Source organism: Rissa tridactyla, chromosome 6, assembly GCF_028500815.1.
Source record: "Rissa tridactyla isolate bRisTri1 chromosome 6, bRisTri1.patW.cur.20221130, whole genome shotgun sequence".
NCBI lineage: Eukaryota > Metazoa > Chordata > Aves > Charadriiformes > Laridae > Rissa > Rissa tridactyla.
The window spans coordinates 12,025,172-12,044,545 of NC_071471.1; the positions used below are offsets into that span (position 1 = coordinate 12,025,172).

The window sequence follows — 19,374 nt, forward strand, 5'->3', positions numbered from 1 at the left end:
GCGGGTGTAGTTGCGGCAGGCGGGCGGGTGTGTGGGGCTGCGGGCCATGTGGCAGGGGTGTGGAGGTTTTCTGGAGTGTTGCGCGTGGCATGTTGGGTGCTGTAGGCTTTTGGGGGTGGGCGGAGGGGTGTTGAGCGTTTTGGTGTTGCGGGTGGGGGGTTGTGTCGGGGGGGCAGGTGCGTGTGTGGTTGCGGCAGGCGGGTGGGTGTGTGGGGCTGCAGGGCACGTGGGAGGCTTGTGGAGGTTTTTTGGGTTGTTGGGTGCTGTAGGCTTTTGCCGGCAGGCGGGGGGGCGTTGAGTGTTTTGGTGTTGCGAGTGGGGTGTTGCGGCAGGCGGGTGGGTGTGCGGGGCTGCGGGGCGTGTAGCAGGGGTGTGGAGGTCTTTTGGGGTGTTGGGTGGTGTATGATTTTGGCGTCGGGCGGAGCGTCTGGCGAGCGTTGTGGTGTTGCGAGTGGGGTATTCTGGCAGGCGTCGGGGCAGGTGCGGGTGTTGTTGCGGGAGGAGGGAGGGTGTGTGGGGCTGTAGGGCGCGTGTGGTGCGTGAGTGTGGTGTAAGTATTTAGTGGTGTTGTGTGTGGGGTGTTGTGTTGTGGCAGGTGCGTGTGTTGTTGCGTGAGGCGGGTGCGTGTGTGTGTGTGTAGGGCAGGGTGCGTGTGGTGAGGGGTGTGTATTTTTTGCGGGGTGTTGCGTGTGGGGTGTTGTTTTGTGTGAGGTGTGTTGTGGGTAGGTGCGTGTGTTGCGTGTGTGTTTGTGTGTGTGTGTGTGGTGTGAGGCGTTGTTGTGTGCGTGAGTGCGGGAGGGCGGTGTGGGCGGTGGGTGTGGAGAGGGCTGTTGTGGGGCAGAGGGGTGCCTATGGCCATACCACCCTGAGAACGCCCGATCTCGTCTGATCTCGGAAGCTAAGCAGGGTTGGGCCCGGTTAGTACTTGGATGGGAGACCGCCCGGGAATACCGGGTGCTGTAGGCTTTTGGCGGAGGGGCGCTGCGCGTTTTGCTGTTGCGGCCGGCAGGGGGGCAGGTGCGGGTGTGGTTGCGGCAGGCGGGTGGGTGTGTGGGGCTGCGGGGCGCGTGGGAGGCTTGTGGAGGTTTTTTGGGCTGTTGTAGGCTTTTGCCGGCAGGCGGGGGGGCGTTGAGTGTTTTGGTGTTGCGCGTGGGGTGTTGCGGCAGGCGGGTGGGTGTGTGGGGCTGGAGGGCGCGGGGCGTGTGGGAGTGGTGTGTAAGTATTTTGGGGGGCTGTGTTGGGGCAGGTGCGGGTGTAGTTGCGGCAGGCGGGCGGGTGTGTGGGGCTGCGGGCCATGTGGCAGGGGTGTGGAGGTTTTCTGGAGTGTTGCGCGTGGCATGTTGGGTGCTGTAGGCTTTTGGGGGCGGGCGGAGGGGTGTTGAGCGTTTTGGTGTTGCGGGTGGGGGGTTGTGTCGGGGGGGCAGGTGCGTGTGTGGTTGCGGCAGGCGGGTGGGTGTGTGGGGCTGCAGGGCACGTGGGAGGCTTGTGGAGGTTTTTTGGGTTGTTGGGTGCTGTAGGCTTTTGCCGGCAGGCGGGGGGGCGTTGAGTGTTTTGGTGTTGCGAGTGGGGTGTTGCGGCAGGCGGGTGGGTGTGCGGGGCTGCGGGGCGTGTAGCAGGGGTGTGGAGGTCTTTTGGGGTGTTGGGTGGTGTATGATTTTGGCGTCGGGCGGAGCGTCTGGCGAGCGTTGTGGTGTTGCGAGTGGGGTATTCTGGCAGGCGTCGGGGCAGGTGCGGGTGTTGTTGCGGGAGGAGGGAGGGTGTGTGGGGCTGTAGGGCGCGTGTGGTGCGTGAGTGTGGTGTAAGTATTTAGTGGTGTTGTGTGTGGGGTGTTGTGTTGTGGCAGGTGCGTGTGTTGTTGCGTGAGGCGGGTGCGTGTGTGTGTGTGTAGGGCAGGGTGCGTGTGGTGAGGGGTGTGTATTTTTTGCGGGGTGTTGCGTGTGGGGTGTTGTTTTGTGTGAGGTGTGTTGTGGGTAGGTGCGTGTGTTGCGTGTGTGTTTGTGTGTGTGTGTGTGGTGTGAGGCGTTGTTGTGTGCGTGAGTGCGGGAGGGCGGTGTGGGCGGTGGGTGTGGAGAGGGCTGTTGTGGGGCAGAGGGGTGCCTACGGCCATACCACCCTGAGAACGCCCGATCTCGTCTGATCTCGGAAGCTAAGCAGGGTCGGGCCCGGTTAGTACTTGGATGGGAGACCGCCCGGGAATACCGGGTGCTGTAGGCTTTTGCCGGCGGGCGGAGGGGCGCTGCGCGTTTTGCTGTTGCGGCCGGCAGGGGGGCAGGTGCGGGTGTGGTTGCGGCAGGCGGGTGGGTGTGTGGGGCTGCGGGGCGCGTGGGAGGCTTGTGGAGGTTTTTTGGGCTGTTGTAGGCTTTTGCCGGCAGGCGGGGGGGCGTTGAGTGTTTTGGTGTTGCGCGTGGGGTGTTGCGGCAGGCGGGTGGGTGTGTGGGGCTGGAGGGCGCGGGGCGTGTGGGAGTGGTGTGTAAGTATTTTGGGGGGCTGTGTTGGGGCAGGTGCGGGTGTAGTTGCGGCAGGCGGGCGGGTGTGTGGGGCTGCGGGCCATGTGGCAGGGGTGTGGAGGTTTTCTGGAGTGTTGCGCGTGGCATGTTGGGTGCTGTAGGCTTTTGGGGGCGGGCGGAGGGGTGTTGAGCGTTTTGGTGTTGCGGGTGGGGGGTTGTGTCGGGGGGGCAGGTGCGTGTGTGGTTGCGGCAGGCGGGTGGGTGTGTGGGGCTGCAGGGCACGTGGGAGGCTTGTGGAGGTTTTTTGGGTTGTTGGGTGCTGTAGGCTTTTGCCGGCAGGCGGGGGGGCGTTGAGTGTTTTGGTGTTGCGAGTGGGGTGTTGCGGCAGGCGGGTGGGTGTGCGGGGCTGCGGGGCGTGTAGCAGGGGTGTGGAGGTCTTTTGGGGTGTTGGGTGGTGTATGATTTTGGCGTCGGGCGGAGCGTCTGGCGAGCGTTGTGGTGTTGCGAGTGGGGTATTCTGGCAGGCGTCGGGGCAGGTGCGGGTGTTGTTGCGGGAGGAGGGAGGGTGTGTGGGGCTGTAGGGCGCGTGTGGTGCGTGAGTGTGGTGTAAGTATTTAGTGGTGTTGTGTGTGGGGTGTTGTGTTGTGGCAGGTGCGTGTGTTGTTGCGTGAGGCGGGTGCGTGTGTGTGTGTGTAGGGCAGGGTGCGTGTGGTGAGGGGTGTGTATTTTTTGCGGGGTGTTGCGTGTGGGGTGTTGTTTTGTGTGAGGTGTGTTGTGGGTAGGTGCGTGTGTTGCGTGTGTGTTTGTGTGTGTGTGTGTGGTGTGAGGCGTTGTTGTGTGCGTGAGTGCGGGAGGGCGGTGTGGGCGGTGGGTGTGGAGAGGGCTGTTGTGGGGCAGAGGGGTGCCTACGGCCATACCACCCTGAGAACGCCCGATCTCGTCTGATCTCGGAAGCTAAGCAGGGTCGGGCCCGGTTAGTACTTGGATGGGAGACCGCCCGGGAATACCGGGTGCTGTAGGCTTTTGCCGGCGGGCGGAGGGGCGCTGCGCGTTTTGCTGTTGCGGCCGGCAGGGGGGCAGGTGCGGGTGTGGTTGCGGCAGGCGGGTGGGTGTGTGGGGCTGCGGGGCGCGTGGGAGGCTTGTGGAGGTTTTTTGGGCTGTTGTAGGCTTTTGCCGGCAGGCGGGGGGGCGTTGAGTGTTTTGGTGTTGCGCGTGGGGTGTTGCGGCAGGCGGGTGGGTGTGTGGGGCTGGAGGGCGCGGGGCGTGTGGGAGTGGTGTGTAAGTATTTTGGGGGGCTGTGTTGGGGCAGGTGCGGGTGTAGTTGCGGCAGGCGGGCGGGTGTGTGGGGCTGCGGGCCATGTGGCAGGGGTGTGGAGGTTTTCTGGAGTGTTGCGCGTGGCATGTTGGGTGCTGTAGGCTTTTGGGGGCGGGCGGAGGGGTGTTGAGCGTTTTGGTGTTGCGGGTGGGGGGTTGTGTCGGGGGGGCAGGTGCGTGTGTGGTTGCGGCAGGCGGGTGGGTGTGTGGGGCTGCAGGGCACGTGGGAGGCTTGTGGAGGTTTTTTGGGTTGTTGGGTGCTGTAGGCTTTTGCCGGCAGGCGGGGGGGCGTTGAGTGTTTTGGTGTTGCGAGTGGGGTGTTGCGGCAGGCGGGTGGGTGTGCGGGGCTGCGGGGCGTGTAGCAGGGGTGTGGAGGTCTTTTGGGGTGTTGGGTGGTGTATGATTTTGGCGTCGGGCGGAGCGTCTGGCGAGCGTTGTGGTGTTGCGAGTGGGGTATTCTGGCAGGCGTCGGGGCAGGTGCGGGTGTTGTTGCGGGAGGAGGGAGGGTGTGTGGGGCTGTAGGGCGCGTGTGGTGCGTGAGTGTGGTGTAAGTATTTAGTGGTGTTGTGTGTGGGGTGTTGTGTTGTGGCAGGTGCGTGTGTTGTTGCGTGAGGCGGGTGCGTGTGTGTGTGTGTAGGGCAGGGTGCGTGTGGTGAGGGGTGTGTATTTTTTGCGGGGTGTTGCGTGTGGGGTGTTGTTTTGTGTGAGGTGTGTTGTGGGTAGGTGCGTGTGTTGCGTGTGTGTTTGTGTGTGTGTGTGTGGTGTGAGGCGTTGTTGTGTGCGTGGGGGTGTGCGTGAGTGCGGGAGGGCGGTGTGGGTGGTGGGTGTGGAGAGGGCTGTTGTGGGGCAGAGGGGTGCCTACGGCCATACCACCCTGAGAATGCCCGATCTCGTCTGATCTTGGAAGCTAAGCAGGGTCGGGCCCGGTTAGTACTTGGATGGGAGACCGCCTGGGAATACCGGGTGCTGTAGGCTTTTGCCGGCGGGCGGAGGGGCGCTGCGCGTTTTGCTGTTGCGGCCGGCAGGGGGGCAGGTGCGGGTGTCGTTGCGGCAGGCGGGTGGGTGTGTGGGGCTGCGGGGCGCGTGGGAGGCTTGTGGAGGTTTTTTGGGCTGTTGTAGGCTTTTGCCGGCAGGCGGGGGGGCGTTGAGTGTTTTGGTGTTGCGCGTGGGGTGTTGCGGCAGGCGGGTGGGTGTGTGGGGCTGGAGGGCGCGGGGCGTGTGGGAGTGGTGTGTAAGTATTTTGGGGGGCTGTGTTGGGGCAGGTGCGGGTGTAGTTGCGGCAGGCGGGCGGGTGTGTGGGGCTGCGGGCCATGTGGCAGGGGTGTGGAGGTTTTCTGGAGTGTTGCGCGTGGCATGTTGGGTGCTGTAGGCTTTTGGGAGCGCGCGGAGGGGTGTTGAGCGTTTTGGTGTTGCGGGTGGGGGGTTGTGTCGGGGGGGCAGGTGCGTGTGTGGTTGCGGCAGGCGGGTGGGTGTGTGGGGCTGCAGGGCACGTGGGAGGCTTGTGGAGGTTTTTTGGGTTGTTGGGTGCTGTAGGCTTTTGCCGGCAGGCGGGGGGGCGTTGAGTGTTTTGGTGTTGCGAGTGGGGTGTTGCGGCAGGCGGGTGGGTGTGCGGGGCTGCGGGGCGTGTAGCAGGGGTGTGGAGGTCTTTTGGGGTGTTGGGTGGTGTATGATTTTGGCGTCGGGCGGAGCGTCTGGCGAGCGTTGTGGTGTTGCGAGTGGGGTATTCTGGCAGGCGTCGGGGCAGGTGCGGGTGTTGTTGCGGGAGGAGGGAGGGTGTGTGGGGCTGTAGGGCGCGTGTGGTGCGTGAGTGTGGTGTAAGTATTTAGTGGTGTTGTGTGTGGGGTGTTGTGTTGTGGCAGGTGCGTGTGTTGTTGCGTGAGGCGGGTGCGTGTGTGTGTGTGTAGGGCAGGGTGCGTGTGGTGAGGGGTGTGTATTTTTTGCGGGGTGTTGCGTGTGGGGTGTTGTTTTGTGTGAGGTGTGTTGTGGGTAGGTGCGTGTGTTGCGTGTGTGTTTGTGTGTGTGTGTGTGGTGTGAGGCGTTGTTGTGTGCGTGAGTGCGGGAGGGCGGTGTGGGCGGTGGGTGTGGAGAGGGCTGTTGTGGGGCAGAGGGGTGCCTACGGCCATACCACCCTGAGAGCGCCTGATCTCGTCTGATCTTGGAAGCTAAGCAGGGTCGGGCCCGGTTAGTACTTGGATGGGAGACCGCCTGGGAATACCGGGTGCTGTAGGCTTTTGCCGGCGGGCGGAGGGGCGCTGCGCGTTTTGCTGTTGCGGCCGGCAGGGGGGCAGGTGCGGGTGTGGTTGCGGCAGGCGGGTGGGTGTGTGGGGCTGCGGGGCGCGTGGGAGGCTTGTGGAGGTTTTTTGGGCTGTTGTAGGCTTTTGCCGGCAGGCGGGGGGGCGTTGAGTGTTTTGGTGTTGCGCGTGGGGTGTTGCGGCAGGCGGGTGGGTGTGTGGGGCTGGAGGGCGCGGGGCGTGTGGGAGTGGTGTGTAAGTATTTTGGGGGGCTGTGTTGGGGCAGGTGCGGGTGTAGTTGCGGCAGGCGGGCGGGTGTGTGGGGCTGCGGGCCATGTGGCAGGGGTGTGGAGGTTTTCTGGAGTGTTGCGCGTGGCATGTTGGGTGCTGTAGGCTTTTGGGGGCGGGCGGAGGGGTGTTGAGCGTTTTGGTGTTGCGGGTGGGGGGTTGTGTCGGGGGGGCAGGTGCGTGTGTGGTTGCGGCAGGCGGGTGGGTGTGTGGGGCTGCAGGGCACGTGGGAGGCTTGTGGAGGTTTTTTGGGTTGTTGGGTGCTGTAGGCTTTTGCCGGCAGGCGGGGGGGCGTTGAGTGTTTTGGTGTTGCGAGTGGGGTGTTGCGGCAGGCGGGTGGGTGTGCGGGGCTGCGGGGCGTGTAGCAGGGGTGTGGAGGTCTTTTGGGGTGTTGGGTGGTGTATGATTTTGGCGTCGGGCGGAGCGTCTGGCGAGCGTTGTGGTGTTGCGAGTGGGGTATTCTGGCAGGCGTCGGGGCAGGTGCGGGTGTTGTTGCGGGAGGAGGGAGGGTGTGTGGGGCTGTAGGGCGCGTGTGGTGCGTGAGTGTGGTGTAAGTATTTAGTGGTGTTGTGTGTGGGGTGTTGTGTTGTGGCAGGTGCGTGTGTTGTTGCGTGAGGCGGGTGCGTGTGTGTGTGTGTAGGGCAGGGTGCGTGTGGTGAGGGGTGTGTATTTTTTGCGGGGTGTTGCGTGTGGGGTGTTGTTTTGTGTGAGGTGTGTTGTGGGTAGGTGCGTGTGTTGCGTGTGTGTTTGTGTGTGTGTGTGTGGTGTGAGGCGTTGTTGTGTGCGTGGGGGTGTGCGTGAGTGCGGGAGGGCGGTGTGGGCGGTGGGTGTGGAGAGGGCTGTTGTGGGGCAGAGGGGTGCCTACGGCCATACCACCCTGAGAACGCCCGACCTTGTCTGATCTCGGAAGCTAAGCAGGGTCGGGCCCGGTTAGTACTTGGATGGGAGACCGCCTGGGAATACCGGGTGCTGTAGGCTTTTGGCGGAGGGGCGCTGCGCGTTTTGCTGTTGCGGCCGGCAGGGGGGCAGGTGCGGGTGTCGTTGCGGCAGGCGGGTGGGTGTGTGGGGCTGCGGGGCGCGTGGGAGGCTTGTGGAGGTTTTTTGGGCTGTTGTAGGCTTTTGCCGGCAGGCGGGGGGGCGTTGAGTGTTTTGGTGTTGCGTGTGGGGTGTTGCGGCAGGCGGGTGGGTGTGTGGGGCTGGAGGGCGCGGGGCGTGTGGGAGTGGTGTGTAAGTATTTTGGGGGGCTGTGTTGGGGCAGGTGCGGGTGTAGTTGCGGCAGGCGGGCGGGTGTGTGGGGCTGCGGGCCATGTGGCAGGGGTGTGGAGGTTTTCTGGAGTGTTGCGCGTGGCATGTTGGGTGCTGTAGGCTTTTGGGGGTGGGCGGAGGGGTGTTGAGCGTTTTGGTGTTGCGGGTGGGGGGTTGTGTCGGGGGGGCAGGTGCGTGTGTGGTTGCGGCAGGCGGGTGGGTGTGTGGGGCTGCAGGGCACGTGGGAGGCTTGTGGAGGTTTTTTGGGTTGTTGGGTGCTGTAGGCTTTTGCCGGCAGGCGGGGGGGCGTTGAGTGTTTTGGTGTTGCGAGTGGGGTGTTGCGGCAGGCGGGTGGGTGTGCGGGGCTGCGGGGCGTGTAGCAGGGGTGTGGAGGTCTTTTGGGGTGTTGGGTGGTGTATGATTTTGGCGTCGGGCGGAGCGTCTGGCGAGCGTTGTGGTGTTGCGAGTGGGGTATTCTGGCAGGCGTCGGGGCAGGTGCGGGTGTTGTTGCGGGAGGAGGGAGGGTGTGTGGGGCTGTAGGGCGCGTGTGGTGCGTGAGTGTGGTGTAAGTATTTAGTGGTGTTGTGTGTGGGGTGTTGTGTTGTGGCAGGTGCGTGTGTTGTTGCGTGAGGCGGGTGCGTGTGTGTGTGTGTAGGGCAGGGTGCGTGTGGTGAGGGGTGTGTATTTTTTGCGGGGTGTTGCGTGTGGGGTGTTGTTTTGTGTGAGGTGTGTTGTGGGTAGGTGCGTGTGTTGCGTGTGTGTTTGTGTGTGTGTGTGTGGTGTGAGGCGTTGTTGTGTGCGTGAGTGCGGGAGGGCGGTGTGGGCGGTGGGTGTGGAGAGGGCTGTTGTGGGGCAGAGGGGTGCCTACGGCCATACCACCCTGAGAACGCCCGATCTCGTCTGATCTCGGAAGCTAAGCAGGGTCGGGCCCGGTTAGTACTTGGATGGGAGACCGCCCGGGAATACCGGGTGCTGTAGGCTTTTGCCGGCGGGCGGAGGGGCGCTGCGCGTTTTGCTGTTGCGGCCGGCAGGGGGGCAGGTGCGGGTGTCGTTGCGGCAGGCGGGTGGGTGTGTGGGGCTGCGGGGCGCGTGGGAGGCTTGTGGAGGTTTTTTGGGCTGTTGTAGGCTTTTGCCGGCAGGCGGGGGGGCGTTGAGTGTTTTGGTGTTGCGCGTGGGGTGTTGCGGCAGGCGGGTGGGTGTGTGGGGCTGGAGGGCGCGGGGCGTGTGGGAGTGGTGTGTAAGTATTTTGGGGGGCTGTGTTGGGGCAGGTGCGGGTGTAGTTGCGGCAGGCGGGCGGGTGTGTGGGGCTGCGGGCCATGTGGCAGGGGTGTGGAGGTTTTCTGGAGTGTTGCGCGTGGCATGTTGGGTGCTGTAGGCTTTTGGGGGCGGGCGGAGGGGTGTTGAGCGTTTTGGTGTTGCGGGTGGGGGGTTGTGTCGGGGGGGCAGGTGCGTGTGTGGTTGCGGCAGGCGGGTGGGTGTGTGGGGCTGCAGGGCACGTGGGAGGCTTGTGGAGGTTTTTTGGGTTGTTGGGTGCTGTAGGCTTTTGCCGGCAGGCGGGGGGGCGTTGAGTGTTTTGGTGTTGCGAGTGGGGTGTTGCGGCAGGCGGGTGGGTGTGCGGGGCTGCGGGGCGTGTAGCAGGGGTGTGGAGGTCTTTTGGGGTGTTGGGTGGTGTATGATTTTGGCGTCGGGCGGAGCGTCTGGCGAGCGTTGTGGTGTTGCGAGTGGGGTATTCTGGCAGGCGTCGGGGCAGGTGCGGGTGTTGTTGCGGGAGGAGGGAGGGTGTGTGGGGCTGTAGGGCGCGTGTGGTGCGTGAGTGTGGTGTAAGTATTTAGTGGTGTTGTGTGTGGGGTGTTGTGTTGTGGCAGGTGCGTGTGTTGTTGCGTGAGGCGGGTGCGTGTGTGTGTGTGTAGGGCAGGGTGCGTGTGGTGAGGGGTGTGTATTTTTTGCGGGGTGTTGCGTGTGGGGTGTTGTTTTGTGTGAGGTGTGTTGTGGGTAGGTGCGTGTGTTGCGTGTGTGTTTGTGTGTGTGTGTGTGGTGTGAGGCGTTGTTGTGTGCGTGAGTGCGGGAGGGCGGTGTGGGTGGTGGGTGTGGAGAGGGCTGTTGTGGGGCAGAGGGGTGCCTACGGCCATACCACCCTGAGAACGCCCGATCTCGTCTGATCTCGGAAGCTAAGCAGGGTCGGGCCCGGTTAGTACTTGGATGGGAGACCGCCTGGGAATACCGGGTGCTGTAGGCTTTTGCCGGCGGGCGGAGGGGCGCTGCGCGTTTTGCTGTTGCGGCCGGCAGGGGGGCAGGTGCGGGTGTCGTTGTGGCAGGCGGGTGGGTGTGTGGGGCTGCGGGGCGCGTGGGAGGCTTGTGGAGGTTTTTTGGGCTGTTGTAGGCTTTTGCCGGCAGGCGGGGGGGCGTTGAGTGTTTTGGTGTTGCGCGTGGGGTGTTGCGGCAGGCGGGTGGGTGTGTGGGGCTGGAGGGCGCGGGGCGTGTGGGAGTGGTGTGTAAGTATTTTGGGGGGCTGTGTTGGGGCAGGTGCGGGTGTAGTTGCGGCAGGCGGGCGGGTGTGTGGGGCTGCGGGCCATGTGGCAGGGGTGTGGAGGTTTTCTGGAGTGTTGCGCGTGGCATGTTGGGTGCTGTAGGCTTTTGGGGGCGGGCGGAGGGGTGTTGAGCGTTTTGGTGTTGCGGGTGGGGGGTTGTGTCGGGGGGGCAGGTGCGTGTGTGGTTGCGGCAGGCGGGTGGGTGTGTGGGGCTGCAGGGCACGTGGGAGGCTTGTGGAGGTTTTTTGGGTTGTTGGGTGCTGTAGGCTTTTGCCGGCAGGCGGGGGGGCGTTGAGTGTTTTGGTGTTGCGAGTGGGGTGTTGCGGCAGGCGGGTGGGTGTGCGGGGCTGCGGGGCGTGTAGCAGGGGTGTGGAGGTCTTTTGGGGTGTTGGGTGGTGTATGATTTTGGCGTCGGGCGGAGCGTCTGGCGAGCGTTGTGGTGTTGCGAGTGGGGTATTCTGGCAGGCGTCGGGGCAGGTGCGGGTGTTGTTGCGGGAGGAGGGAGGGTGTGTGGGGCTGTAGGGCGCGTGTGGTGCGTGAGTGTGGTGTAAGTATTTAGTGGTGTTGTGTGTGGGGTGTTGTGTTGTGGCAGGTGCGTGTGTTGTTGCGTGAGGCGGGTGCGTGTGTGTGTGTGTAGGGCAGGGTGCGTGTGGTGAGGGGTGTGTATTTTTTGCGGGGTGTTGCGTGTGGGGTGTTGTTTTGTGTGAGGTGTGTTGTGGGTAGGTGCGTGTGTTGCGTGTGTGTTTGTGTGTGTGTGTGTGGTGTGAGGCGTTGTTGTGTGCGTGGGGGTGTGCGTGAGTGCGGGAGGGCGGTGTGGGTGGTGGGTGTGGAGAGGGCTGTTGTGGGGCAGAGGGGTGCCTACGGCCATACCACCCTGAGAACGCCCGATCTCGTCTGATCTCGGAAGCTAAGCAGGGTCGGGCCCGGTTAGTACTTGGATGGGAGACCGCCCGGGAATACCGGGTGCTGTAGGCTTTTGCCGGCGGGCGGAGGGGCGCTGCGCGTTTTGCTGTTGCGGCCGGCAGGGGGGCAGGTGCGGGTGTCGTTGCGGCAGGCGGGTGGGTGTGTGGGGCTGCGGGGCGCGTGGGAGGCTTGTGGAGGTTTTTTGGGCTGTTGTAGGCTTTTGCCGGCAGGCGGGGGGGCGTTGAGTGTTTTGGTGTTGCGCGTGGGGTGTTGCGGCAGGCGGGTGGGTGTGTGGGGCTGGAGGGCGCGGGGCGTGTGGGAGTGGTGTGTAAGTATTTTGGGGGGCTGTGTTGGGGCAGGTGCGGGTGTAGTTGCGGCAGGCGGGCGGGTGTGTGGGGCTGCGGGCCATGTGGCAGGGGTGTGGAGGTTTTCTGGAGTGTTGCGCGTGGCATGTTGGGTGCTGTAGGCTTTTGGGAGCGCGCGGAGGGGTGTTGAGCGTTTTGGTGTTGCGGGTGGGGGGTTGTGTCGGGGGGGCAGGTGCGTGTGTGGTTGCGGCAGGCGGGTGGGTGTGTGGGGCTGCAGGGCACGTGGGAGGCTTGTGGAGGTTTTTTGGGTTGTTGGGTGCTGTAGGCTTTTGCCGGCAGGCGGGGGGGCGTTGAGTGTTTTGGTGTTGCGAGTGGGGTGTTGCAGCAGGCGGGTGGGTGTGCGGGGCTGCGGGGTGTGTAGCAGGGGTGTGGAGGTCTTTTGGGGTGTTGGGTGGTGTATGATTTTGGCGTCGGGCGGAGCGTCTGGCGAGCGTTGTGGTGTTGCGAGTGGGGTATTCTGGCAGGCGTCGGGGCAGGTGCGGGTGTTGTTGCGGGAGGAGGGAGGGTGTGTGGGGCTGTAGGGCGCGTGTGGTGCGTGAGTGTGGTGTAAGTATTTAGTGGTGTTGTGTGTGGGGTGTTGTGTTGTGGCAGGTGCGTGTGTTGTTGCGTGAGGCGGGTGCGTGTGTGTGTGTGTAGGGCAGGGTGCGTGTGGTGAGGGGTGTGTATTTTTTGCGGGGTGTTGCGTGTGGGGTGTTGTTTTGTGTGAGGTGTGTTGTGGGTAGGTGCGTGTGTTGCGTGTGTGTTTGTGTGTGTGTGTGTGGTGTGAGGCGTTGTTGTGTGCGTGAGTGCGGGAGGGCGGTGTGGGTGGTGGGTGTGGAGAGGGCTGTTGTGGGGCAGAGGGGTGCCTACGGCCATACCACCCTGAGAACGCCCGATCTCGTCTGATCTCGGAAGCTAAGCAGGGTCGGGCCCGGTTAGTACTTGGATGGGAGACCGCCCGGGAATACCGGGTGCTGTAGGCTTTTGCCGGCGGGCGGAGGGGCGCTGCGCGTTTTGCTGTTGCGGCCGGCAGGGGGGCAGGTGCGGGTGTGGTTGCGGCAGGCGGGTGGGTGTGTGGGGCTGCGGGGCGCGTGGGAGGCTTGTGGAGGTTTTTTGGGCTGTTGTAGGCTTTTGCCGGCAGGCGGGGGGGCGTTGAGTGTTTTGGTGTTGCGCGTGGGGTGTTGCGGCAGGCGGGTGGGTGTGTGGGGCTGGAGGGCGCGGGGCGTGTGGGAGTGGTGTGTAAGTATTTTGGGGGGCTGTGTTGGGGCAGGTGCGGGTGTAGTTGCGGCAGGCGGGCGGGTGTGTGGGGCTGCGGGCCATGTGGCAGGGGTGTGGAGGTTTTCTGGAGTGTTGCGCGTGGCATGTTGGGTGCTGTAGGCTTTTGGGGGCGGGCGGAGGGGTGTTGAGCGTTTTGGTGTTGCGGGTGGGGGGTTGTGTCGGGGGGGCAGGTGCGTGTGTGGTTGCGGCAGGCGGGTGGGTGTGTGGGGCTGCAGGGCACGTGGGAGGCTTGTGGAGGTTTTTTGGGTTGTTGGGTGCTGTAGGCTTTTGCCGGCAGGCGGGGGGGCGTTGAGTGTTTTGGTGTTGCGAGTGGGGTGTTGCGGCAGGCGGGTGGGTGTGCGGGGCTGCGGGGCGTGTAGCAGGGGTGTGGAGGTCTTTTGGGGTGTTGGGTGGTGTATGATTTTGGCGTCGGGCGGAGCGTCTGGCGAGCGTTGTGGTGTTGCGAGTGGGGTATTCTGGCAGGCGTCGGGGCAGGTGCGGGTGTTGTTGCGGGAGGAGGGAGGGTGTGTGGGGCTGTAGGGCGCGTGTGGTGCGTGAGTGTGGTGTAAGTATTTAGTGGTGTTGTGTGTGGGGTGTTGTGTTGTGGCAGGTGCGTGTGTTGTTGCGTGAGGCGGGTGCGTGTGTGTGTGTGTAGGGCAGGGTGCGTGTGGTGAGGGGTGTGTATTTTTTGCGGGGTGTTGCGTGTGGGGTGTTGTTTTGTGTGAGGTGTGTTGTGGGTAGGTGCGTGTGTTGCGTGTGTGTTTGTGTGTGTGTGTGTGGTGTGAGGCGTTGTTGTGTGCGTGGGGGTGTGCGTGAGTGCGGGAGGGCGGTGTGGGCGGTGGGTGTGGAGAGGGCTGTTGTGGGGCAGAGGGGTGCCTATGGCCATACCACCCTGAGAACGCCCGATCTCGTCTGATCTCGGAAGCTAAGCAGGGTCAGGCCCGGTTAGTACTTGGATGGGAGACCGCCCGGGAATACCGGGTGCTGTAGGCTTTTGCCGGCGGGCGGAGGGGCGCTGCGCGTTTTGCTGTTGCGGCCGGCAGGGGGGCAGGTGCGGGTGTCGTTGCGGCAGGCGGGTGGGTGTGTGGGGCTGCGGGGCGCGTGGGAGGCTTGTGGAGGTTTTTTGGGCTGTTGTAGGCTTTTGCCGGCAGGCGGGGGGGCGTTGAGTGTTTTGGTGTTGCGCGTGGGGTGTTGCGGCAGGCGGGTGGGTGTGTGGGGCTGGAGGGCGCGGGGCGTGTGGGAGTGGTGTGTAAGTATTTTGGGGGGCTGTGTTGGGGCAGGTGCGGGTGTAGTTGCGGCAGGCGGGCGGGTGTGTGGGGCTGCGGGCCATGTGGCAGGGGTGTGGAGGTTTTCTGGAGTGTTGCGCGTGGCATGTTGGGTGCTGTAGGCTTTTGGGGGCGGGCGGAGGGGTGTTGAGCGTTTTGGTGTTGCGGGTGGGGGGTTGTGTCGGGGGGGCAGGTGCGTGTGTGGTTGCGGCAGGCGGGTGGGTGTGTGGGGCTGCAGGGCACGTGGGAGGCTTGTGGAGGTTTTTTGGGTTGTTGGGTGCTGTAGGCTTTTGCCGGCAGGCGGGGGGGCGTTGAGTGTTTTGGTGTTGCGAGTGGGGTGTTGCGGCAGGCGGGTGGGTGTGCGGGGCTGCGGGGCGTGTAGCAGGGGTGTGGAGGTCTTTTGGGGTGTTGGGTGGTGTATGATTTTGGCGTCGGGCGGAGCGTCTGGCGAGCGTTGTGGTGTTGCGAGTGGGGTATTCTGGCAGGCGTCGGGGCAGGTGCGGGTGTTGTTGCGGGAGGAGGGAGGGTGTGTGGGGCTGTAGGGCGCGTGTGGTGCGTGAGTGTGGTGTAAGTATTTAGTGGTGTTGTGTGTGGGGTGTTGTGTTGTGGCAGGTGCGTGTGTTGTTGCGTGAGGCGGGTGCGTGTGTGTGTGTGTAGGGCAGGGTGCGTGTGGTGAGGGGTGTGTATTTTTTGCGGGGTGTTGCGTGTGGGGTGTTGTTTTGTGTGAGGTGTGTTGTGGGTAGGTGCGTGTGTTGCGTGTGTGTTTGTGTGTGTGTGTGTGGTGTGAGGCGTTGTTGTGTGCGTGGGGGTGTGCGTGAGTGCGGGAGGGCGGTGTGGGCGGTGGGTGTGGAGAGGGCTGTTGTGGGGCAGAGGGGTGCCTACGGCCATACCACCCTGAGAACGCCCGATCTCGTCTGATCTCGGAAGCTAATGCAGGGTCGGGCCCGGTTAGTACTTGGATGGGAGACCGCCCGGGAATACCGGGTGCTGTAGGCTTTTGCCGGCGGGCGGAGGGGCGCTGCGCGTTTTGCTGTTGCGGCCGGCAGGGGGGCAGGTGCGGGTGTCGTTGCGGCAGGCGGGTGGGTGTGTGGGGCTGCGGGGCGCGTGGGAGGCTTGTGGAGGTTTTTTGGGCTGTTGTAGGCTTTTGCCGGCAGGCGGGGGGGCGTTGAGTGTTTTGGTGTTGCGCGTGGGGTGTTGCGGCAGGCGGGTGGGTGTGTGGGGCTGGAGGGCGCGGGGCGTGTGGGAGTGGTGTGTAAGTATTTTGGGGGGCTGTGTTGGGGCAGGTGCGGGTGTAGTTGCGGCAGGCGGGCGGGTGTGTGGGGCTGCGGGCCATGTGGCAGGGGTGTGGAGGTTTTCTGGAGTGTTGCGCGTGGCATGTTGGGTGCTGTAGGCTTTTGGGGGCGGGCGGAGGGGTGTTGAGCGTTTTGGTGTTGCGGGTGGGGGGTTGTGTCGGGGGGGCAGGTGCGTGTGTGGTTGCGGCAGGCGGGTGGGTGTGTGGGGCTGCAGGGCACGTGGGAGGCTTGTGGAGGTTTTTTGGGTTGTTGGGTGCTGTAGGCTTTTGCCGGCAGGCGGGGGGGCGTTGAGTGTTTTGGTGTTGCGAGTGGGGTGTTGCGGCAGGCGGGTGGGTGTGCGGGGCTGCGGGGCGTGTAGCAGGGGTGTGGAGGTCTTTTGGGGTGTTGGGTGGTGTATGATTTTGGCGTCGGGCGGAGCGTCTGGCGAGCGTTGTGGTGTTGCGAGTGGGGTATTCTGGCAGGCGTCGGGGCAGGTGCGGGTGTTGTTGCGGGAGGAGGGAGGGTGTGTGGGGCTGTAGGGCGCGTGTGGTGCGTGAGTGTGGTGTAAGTATTTAGTGGTGTTGTGTGTGGGGTGTTGTGTTGTGGCAGGTGCGTGTGTTGTTGCGTGAGGCGGGTGCGTGTGTGTGTGTGTAGGGCAGGGTGCGTGTGGTGAGGGGTGTGTATTTTTTGCGGGGTGTTGCGTGTGGGGTGTTGTTTTGTGTGAGGTGTGTTGTGGGTAGGTGCGTGTGTTGCGTGTGTGTTTGTGTGTGTGTGTGTGGTGTGAGGCGTTGTTGTGTGCGTGAGTGCGGGAGGGCGGTGTGGGCGGTGGGTGTGGAGAGGGCTGTTGTGGGGCAGAGGGGTGCCTACGGCCATACCACCCTGAGAGCGCCCGATCTCGGAAGCTAAGCAGGGTCGGGCCCGGTTAGTACTTGGATGGGAGACCGCCCGGGAATACCGGGTGCTGTAGGCTTTTGCCGGCGGGCGGAGGGGCGCTGCGCGTTTTGCTGTTGCGGCCGGCAGGGGGGCAGGTGCGGGTGTCGTTGTGGCAGGCGGGTGGGTGTGTGGGGCTGCGGGGCGCGTGGGAGGCTTGTGGAGGTTTTTTGGGCTGTTGTAGGCTTTTGCCGGCAGGCGGGGGGGCGTTGAGTGTTTTGGTGTTGCGCGTGGGGTGTTGCGGCAGGCGGGTGGGTGTGTGGGGCTGGAGGGCGCGGGGCGTGTGGGAGTGGTGTGTAAGTATTTTGGGGGGCTGTGTTGGGGCAGGTGCGGGTGTAGTTGCGGCAGGCGGGCGGGTGTGTGGGGCTGCGGGCCATGTGGCAGGGGTGTGGAGGTTTTCTGGAGTGTTGCGCGTGGCATGTTGGGTGCTGTAGGCTTTTGGGGGCGGGCGGAGGGGTGTTGAGCGTTTTGGTGTTGCGGGTGGGGGGTTGTGTCGGGGGGGCAGGTGCGTGTGTGGTTGCGGCAGGCGGGTGGGTGTGTGGGGCTGCAGGGCACGTGGGAGGCTTGTGGAGGTTTTTTGGGTTGTTGGGTGCTGTAGGCTTTTGCCGGCAGGCGGGGGGGCGTTGAGTGTTTTGGTGTTGCGAGTGGGGTGTTGCGGCAGGCGGGTGGGTGTGCGGGGCTGCGGGGCGTGTAGCAGGGGTGTGGAGGTCTTTTGGGGTGTTGGGTGGTGTATGATTTTGGCGTCGGGCGGAGCGTCTGGCGAGCGTTGTGGTGTTGCGAGTGGGGTATTCTGGCAGGCGTCGGGGCAGGTGCGGGTGTTGTTGCGGGAGGAGGGAGGGTGTGTGGGGCTGTAGGGCGCGTGTGGTGCGTGAGTGTGGTGTAAGTATTTAGTGGTGTTGTGTGTGGGGTGTTGTGTTGTGGCAGGTGCGTGTGTTGTTGCGTGAGGCGGGTGCGTGTGTGTGTGTGTAGGGCAGGGTGCGTGTGGTGAGGGGTGTGTATTTTTTGCGGGGTGTTGCGTGTGGGGTGTTGTTTTGTGTGAGGTGTGTTGTGGGTAGGTGCGTGTGTTGCGTGTGTGTTTGTGTGTGTGTGTGTGGTGTGAGGCGTTGTTGTGTGCGTGGGGGTGTGCGTGAGTGCGGGAGGGCGGTGTGGGCGGTGGGTGTGGAGAGGGCTGTTGTGGGGCAGAGGGGTGCCTACGGCCATACCACCCTGAGAACGCCCGATCTCGTCTGATCTCGGAAGCTAAGCAGGGTTGGGCCCGGTTAGTACTTGGATGGGAGACCGCCTGGGAATACCGGGTGCTGTAGGCTTTTGGCGGAGGGGCGCTGCGCGTTTTGCTGTTGCGGCCGGCAGGGGGGGCAGGTGCGGGTGTGGTTGCTGCAGGCGGGTGGGTGTGTGGGGCTGCGGGGCGCGTGGGAGGCTTGTGGAGGTTTTTTGGGCTGTTGTAGGCTTTTGCCGGCAGGCGGGGGGGCGTTGAGTGTTTTGGTGTTGCGTGTGGGGTGTTGCGGCAGGCGGGTGGGTGTGTGGGGCTGGAGGGCGCGGGGCGTGTGGGAGTGGTGTGTAAGTATTTTGGGGGGCTGTGTTGGGGCAGGTGCGGGTGTAGTTGCGGCAGGCGGGCGGGTGTGTGGGGCTGCGGGCCATGTGGCAGGGGTGTGGAGGTTTTCTGGAGTGTTGCGCGTGGCATGTTGGGTGCTGTAGGCTTTTGGGGGTGGGCGGAGGGGTGTTGAGCGTTTTGGTGTTGCGGGTGGGGGGTTGTGTCGGGGGGGCAGGTGCGTGTGTGGTTGCGGCAGGCGGGTGGGTGTGTGGGGCTGCAGGGCACGTGGGAGGCTTGTGGAGGTTTTTTGGGTTGTTGGGTGCTGTAGGCTTTTGCCGGCAGGCGGGGGGGCGTTGAGTGTTTTGGTGTTGCGAGTGGGGTGTTGCGGCAGGCGGGTGGGTGTGCGGGGCTGCGGGGCGTGTAGCAGGGGTGTGGAGGTCTTTTGGGGTGTTGGGTGGTGTATGATTTTGGCGTCGGGCGGAGCGTCTGGCGAGCGTTGTGGTGTTGCGAGTGGGGTATTCTGGCAGGCGTCGGGGCAGGTGCGGGTGTTGTTGCGGGAGGAGGGAGGGTGTGTGGGGCTGTAGGGCGCGTGTGGTGCGTGAGTGTGGTGTAAGTATTTAGTGGTGTTGTGTGTGGGGTGTTGTGTTGTGGCAGGTGCGTGTGTTGTTGCGTGAGGCGGGTGCGTGTGTGTGTGTGTAGGGCAGGGTGCGTGTGGTGAGGGGTGTGTATTTTTTGCGGGGTGTTGCGTGTGGGGTGTTGTTTTGTGTGAGGTGTGTTGTGGGTAGGTGCGTGTGTTGCGTGTGTGTTTGTGTGTGTGTGTGTGGTGTGAGGCGTTGTTGTGTGCGTGGGGGTGTGCGTGAGTGCGGGAGGGCGGTGTGGGCGGTGGGTGTGGAGAGGGCTGTTGTGGGGCAGAGGGGTGCCTACGGCCATACCACCCTGAGAACGCCCGATCTCGTCTGATCTCGGAAGCTAATGCAGGGTCGGGCCCGGTTAGTACTTGGATGGGAGACCGCCCGGGAATACCGGGTGCTGTAGGCTTTTGCCGGCGGGCGGAGGGGCGCTGCGCGTTTTGCTGTTGCGGCCGGCAGGGGGGCAGGTGCGGGTGTCGTTGCGGCAGGCGGGTGGGTGTGTGGGGCTGCGGGGCGCGTGGGAGGCTTGTGGAGGTTTTTTGGGCTGTTGTAGGCTTTTGCCGGCAGGCGGGGGGGCGTTGAGTGTTTTGGTGTTGCGCGTGGGGTGTTGCGGCAGGCGGGTGGGTGTGTGGGGCTGGAGGGCGCGGGGCGTGTGGGAGTGGTGTGTAAGTATTTTGGGGGGCTGTGTTGGGGCAGGTGCGGGTGTAGTTGCGGCAGGCGGGCGGGTGTGTGGGGCTGCGGGCCATGTGGCAGGGGTGTGGAGGTTTTCTGGAGTGTTGCGCGTGGCATGTTGGGTGCTGTAGGCTTTTGGGGGCGGGCGGAGGGGTGTTGAGCGTTTTGGTGTTGCGGGTGGGGGGTTGTGTCGGGGGGGCAGGTGCGTGTGTGGTTGCGGCAGGCGGGTGGGTGTGTGGGGCTGCAGGGCACGTGGGAGGCTTGTGGAGGTTTTTTGGGTTGTTGGGTGCTGTAGGCTTTTGCCGGCAGGCGGGGGGGCGTTGAGTGTTTTGGTGTTGCGAGTGGGGTGTTGCGGCAGGCGGGTGGGTGTGCGGGGCTGCGGGGCGTGTAGCAGGGGTGTGGAGGTCTTTTGGGGTGTTGGGTGGTGTATGATTTTGGCGTCGGGCGGAGCGTCTGGCGAGCGTTGTGGTGTTGCGAGTGGGGTATTCTGGCAGGCGTCGGGGCAGGTGCGGGTGTTGT

At 64.4% G+C, this 19,374-nt stretch overlaps 14 non-coding genes and 1 pseudogene across 14 annotated transcripts; all 15 read left to right on the forward strand.

Moving 5' to 3' along the window:
• Positions 1–847: 847 nt before the first annotated feature.
• Positions 848–966, forward strand: LOC128912069 (5S ribosomal RNA). Its single transcript, XR_008467401.1, has one exon. It is a non-coding gene; the product is annotated as a 5S ribosomal RNA (ribosomal RNA).
• A 1,129-nt stretch (positions 967–2,095) lies between these two features.
• LOC128912043 (5S ribosomal RNA) lies at positions 2,096–2,214 on the forward strand. Its single transcript, XR_008467375.1, has one exon. It is a non-coding gene; the product is annotated as a 5S ribosomal RNA (ribosomal RNA).
• Positions 2,215–3,350: 1,136 nt separating this feature from the next.
• LOC128912044 (5S ribosomal RNA) lies at positions 3,351–3,469 on the forward strand. The gene has a single exon (XR_008467376.1). It is a non-coding gene; the product is annotated as a 5S ribosomal RNA (ribosomal RNA).
• Positions 3,470–4,617: 1,148 nt separating this feature from the next.
• LOC128912138 (5S ribosomal RNA) lies at positions 4,618–4,736 on the forward strand. The gene has a single exon (XR_008467469.1). It is a non-coding gene; the product is annotated as a 5S ribosomal RNA (ribosomal RNA).
• A 1,136-nt stretch (positions 4,737–5,872) lies between these two features.
• On the forward strand, positions 5,873–5,991 carry LOC128912116 (5S ribosomal RNA). Its single transcript, XR_008467447.1, has one exon. It is a non-coding gene; the product is annotated as a 5S ribosomal RNA (ribosomal RNA).
• A 1,148-nt stretch (positions 5,992–7,139) lies between these two features.
• LOC128912164 (5S ribosomal RNA) lies at positions 7,140–7,258 on the forward strand. Its single transcript, XR_008467495.1, has one exon. It is a non-coding gene; the product is annotated as a 5S ribosomal RNA (ribosomal RNA).
• A 1,129-nt stretch (positions 7,259–8,387) lies between these two features.
• LOC128912045 (5S ribosomal RNA) lies at positions 8,388–8,506 on the forward strand. Its single transcript, XR_008467377.1, has one exon. It is a non-coding gene; the product is annotated as a 5S ribosomal RNA (ribosomal RNA).
• A 1,136-nt stretch (positions 8,507–9,642) lies between these two features.
• LOC128911968 (5S ribosomal RNA) lies at positions 9,643–9,761 on the forward strand. The gene has a single exon (XR_008467301.1). It is a non-coding gene; the product is annotated as a 5S ribosomal RNA (ribosomal RNA).
• A 1,148-nt stretch (positions 9,762–10,909) lies between these two features.
• On the forward strand, positions 10,910–11,028 carry LOC128912046 (5S ribosomal RNA). The gene has a single exon (XR_008467378.1). It is a non-coding gene; the product is annotated as a 5S ribosomal RNA (ribosomal RNA).
• Positions 11,029–12,164: 1,136 nt separating this feature from the next.
• Positions 12,165–12,283, forward strand: LOC128912047 (5S ribosomal RNA). The gene has a single exon (XR_008467379.1). It is a non-coding gene; the product is annotated as a 5S ribosomal RNA (ribosomal RNA).
• Positions 12,284–13,431: 1,148 nt separating this feature from the next.
• LOC128912153 (5S ribosomal RNA) lies at positions 13,432–13,550 on the forward strand. Its single transcript, XR_008467484.1, has one exon. It is a non-coding gene; the product is annotated as a 5S ribosomal RNA (ribosomal RNA).
• A 1,148-nt stretch (positions 13,551–14,698) lies between these two features.
• LOC128912168 (5S ribosomal RNA) lies at positions 14,699–14,818 on the forward strand. Its single transcript, XR_008467499.1, has one exon. It is a non-coding gene; the product is annotated as a 5S ribosomal RNA (ribosomal RNA).
• Positions 14,819–15,954: 1,136 nt separating this feature from the next.
• On the forward strand, positions 15,955–16,063 carry LOC128912184 (5S ribosomal RNA; annotated as a pseudogene).
• A 1,148-nt stretch (positions 16,064–17,211) lies between these two features.
• On the forward strand, positions 17,212–17,330 carry LOC128911966 (5S ribosomal RNA). Its single transcript, XR_008467299.1, has one exon. It is a non-coding gene; the product is annotated as a 5S ribosomal RNA (ribosomal RNA).
• Positions 17,331–18,472: 1,142 nt separating this feature from the next.
• LOC128912169 (5S ribosomal RNA) lies at positions 18,473–18,592 on the forward strand. Its single transcript, XR_008467500.1, has one exon. It is a non-coding gene; the product is annotated as a 5S ribosomal RNA (ribosomal RNA).
• Positions 18,593–19,374: the final 782 nt, after the last annotated feature.